Below are 3,537 nucleotides of genomic sequence, written 5' to 3' on the forward strand. Positions count from 1 at the left end.
AACTAGCATTTTGTTTACCCATTATTTTATATCCATCATCTAACATAGTATGGAGCACATAATTAAGCCCAATTAATATCTGTTGAATGAATGAATGCTTGGAGTTTTCTAGTGTACAGTGGAAGGGTAAGGATTATGGCCAGAATAGAAAAGGAAAAAGATAGGGCCAAAGAAAAGGGGAAGGCAAGGGGCCAAGGGTATAGTACTGGAAAACTTAACCAGCATCCTTTAGTTAAGGTGAAGAACCTCCATTTTATGACCTATCCTTTTCTCATCTTTCTGGAGAGCCATTCATCTGCTGAGCTGTGAACATGGCAAGACCAAGAAACCTTCCAGGTTCTCAAATACAAGTAGCTGCTCCCTGCCGGGTGCCCTCCTATCTCTCACTAACTGCTATTGCTGTTGTCTGTCAACATATTCCTATGGAAAAAGATATCTGCAAATGTTAGAGAACATCCTGATAGAGACTGTCCATCTGAAATAACAAGAATTAAAAGGACTTCATATTTCTTTCCTTTTTTTTCCAGATAAAGTCTGTTTTATTAAGTAACTCGTCAATGTAATTACTGGGGCCACTATAAACAGAAAAAAGAAAGGGAGTTTTATTTCTTGGCCTCTTCCTCCTTGGACAGAATCTTGAAAATTTCCTCCTTCTTGCCCTTAAGATGCTCTTCATAGTGTTTGCATGTTTTCTCGGTCTTAGATTTGCATGCCTCAGCTTAGTGAACCAGAAGCTTCTTCTGAACCTTGTCTAATTTCAGTTTGTGGATGTGTTCCAGGAGACTCTGCTTGCTTTTGAATATGTTACCCTTTACTTTCAAGAACAGGCTGTGATACACAGCAGTCAATCTTCTTAGATTCTTGGTATCTTCTGAGCAGTTGGTGCAGAATTCTCATCCTCTTCAACCAGGTTACCTTCTCAGGAATTCAAGACTTGGCAGTACATTTTCTCTTATCAATGTCCATATGCCTGCCCTCTGGTGGGTCAAAGTGTTTTTCTGGCAGCAGTTCCAGGAATGGACAGGCTTCCAGATGATCAGCCCCATCTTTGATCATTTTCTGGATCTGCTGAGAGGAGTTGGCATTGGTGATTTCATTCATCTCATTGGGGTCCAACCAGACCTTTGTTTTGCCATAGTGGAGGACACTAGAGGAAAGCCTATTCTGAAAGCCGAGCATGCTCATGGCTGTGGATGCAGTGGCAAAAGGAAAGCAAAAGGCCTTTGTGTTTCAAGAGAGTCCTTTAGACAAAAAGAGGGCAGATGTCCAAGGCATTTGCGTGTCAAGAACAAATACTTATGGTTTTGTCCATTATTGAAGTCTTTTGAATCTATTTGCATGGAGAAAGAATTCTGAGTTTTTCTTGTTAGAAAACATATAGGAATAACTGATGATATTCAGTGTCATCTAACTGTGAGAAAGAAAAAAATTGGGAATATTCTATGTAGGTAATTCTGTTTTCTGGAAGGCAGGGTTTAGTTTTAGTTTTTGTTTTTAGCTATTGCAAGAAAAGAAAATACAATTTGTTGTGCTTTGACATTTGCTTTGACAAATGTAATAATCTGAATTTAGTTTTCAGTCAATTCCACTAATTTGTATCTTAAAAGTCCTAAGATTGGCTTAGAAAAAGTCATCACCCCTGGTATATCCTCAAATAATAAACACAAACATATGGGAAGGAAAAGATAGCCACCAATAAATTTTTTAAAAAATTATACTCCTTCTTTATCACCAGTAACAATAATAAATAGAACAAAATAACCCAATATAGGACAAAATATTATGGAGTAGTACCCAGTTTGAGTGGAGAGAAGGGGTAGTTCCCTGGCATTCCGAGCTGTCTACATTTCAGAATTGATTAGTAATAATAGAGGTATTCTCATGAATCTAACACATATTTTTAAATCGTTTTTTCTATGTGAGAAACATATCTTTCTCCCTCTTTAAAACCAGAGCACATAGTCTTAATGCTCAAACGGTGCCAATTATTATGCTCAAAGTAAGCCTCATTTAATTTAAAAAACATTTCTACCTGAATAGGATTAATATGAGGTGATGTAATAGGAAGAAAAAGGGCGAAAACTATGGAATATATGAGAAAATCTTCTACAGCATGTCAGTTTAACACATACAGAAATAATGGGTTATGTTTGAATCTCTGCAGGAACTTGGTGGTTAAACATCTATAGAATGTACCAAGCAGATTAGTCCATGTGTTCACTGACACCAATTCTTCCCAGATATCTTAACATCTCATGCAAGCTCTCAGAAATTCAAGTATATTCTCTAAATTTTAACTAGCCCCAGATATGAATGGAAGAAAGCACCTGCTTGATTGTGTGGGAAAATATTAATTTAGGGTATTTTGCATTGTGTCATTGCCTACTCCTCCTCATACATGAATTCTGCATAAGGATCAGCCTGTTGTAACATGAGACACTTGGCTCTAATGCATAATAGTGAAAAGACTAACTGTTTCCCAAGTGAGGTTCACATAGCATGACTGTTATTACAAGACCTAAGCAAATCATTTTGGTAAGTAATATGCCTTGGAATAAATAACGATTGAAAAAAGATATCTAGGTTTATTAACTGAGCTAATGGAGTAATATATCATAGTGACTTGGGAATCTAAATTTGTTTGTTTTTTTAAAAAAATTGTAGTGGGCTGAATGGTGGCCACTAAATAGATATGTCTATGTCCCAAACCCTAGAAGCTGTGATATTACCTTATTTGGAGTTTGCAATTTATTTGCTAATGTAATTAAGGATCTTGAGAAGATAATTTTGGATTATGTAGGTGGGTCCTGAATTCAATGACAAGTGTCTTTATAAGAGAGATAAAGGAAAGAAATCAAACACATGGAAGAAAAGGAAGTATGAAGACAGAAGCAGTGATGCAGCCACAAGTCCAAGAATGCAGATGGCCAGCAAAATCTGGAAGAGGCAAAGAACAGTTCTCTTCTAGACCCCCTGAGAAAGCACAGCCCTGCCAGATTTTGAACTTACAGTCTATAGAACTGTAAGAAAATAAGTTTCTGCTGTTTTAAACCACCAGTTTGTGGTGATTTGTTATGGCTGCCCTAGAAAACCAATACAGCCATCTAGATTACTCTGTATTTTAAACTTGTTTGGAGAGCTATTCCAGCTATAGAGAAAACTCCTGGACATGTCCTCAGGATAGATGGCTTCTTATAATACAGGTTCCACCTAGAACTAACTGTGTGACCTTGAACAAGAATCTTAGTCTCCTGTTGATCAATTTCTTTATGTGCAGTTGGACTAGATGATATTAAAGCTTCCTTCCAAATCTAAAATTTACATTTCTGGTAATAACTGACAGTATAATACTGAAATAGGGACAAAGGACAGATAGCATTTTGTAAACATAAAGTCTCACACATATATACCAGGTCTCAAATACACACACACACACACACACACACACACATACACACACACCCCACACCCCCACTCCCCTTCACACACCATACTCCCACCCACACATATTCTTACAAAAAAAAAAAAAAAACCCTT

At 37.0% G+C, this 3,537-nt stretch overlaps 1 pseudogene; it reads right to left on the bottom strand.

Moving 5' to 3' along the window:
- Positions 1 to 577: 577 nt before the first annotated feature.
- LOC132017220 (large ribosomal subunit protein eL19-like) lies at positions 578 to 1,191 on the bottom strand (annotated as a pseudogene).
- Between the last annotated feature and the right edge of the window lie 2,346 nt (positions 1,192 to 3,537).

Source organism: Mustela nigripes, chromosome 5 (genome assembly GCF_022355385.1).
Source record: "Mustela nigripes isolate SB6536 chromosome 5, MUSNIG.SB6536, whole genome shotgun sequence".
NCBI lineage: Eukaryota > Metazoa > Chordata > Mammalia > Carnivora > Mustelidae > Mustela > Mustela nigripes.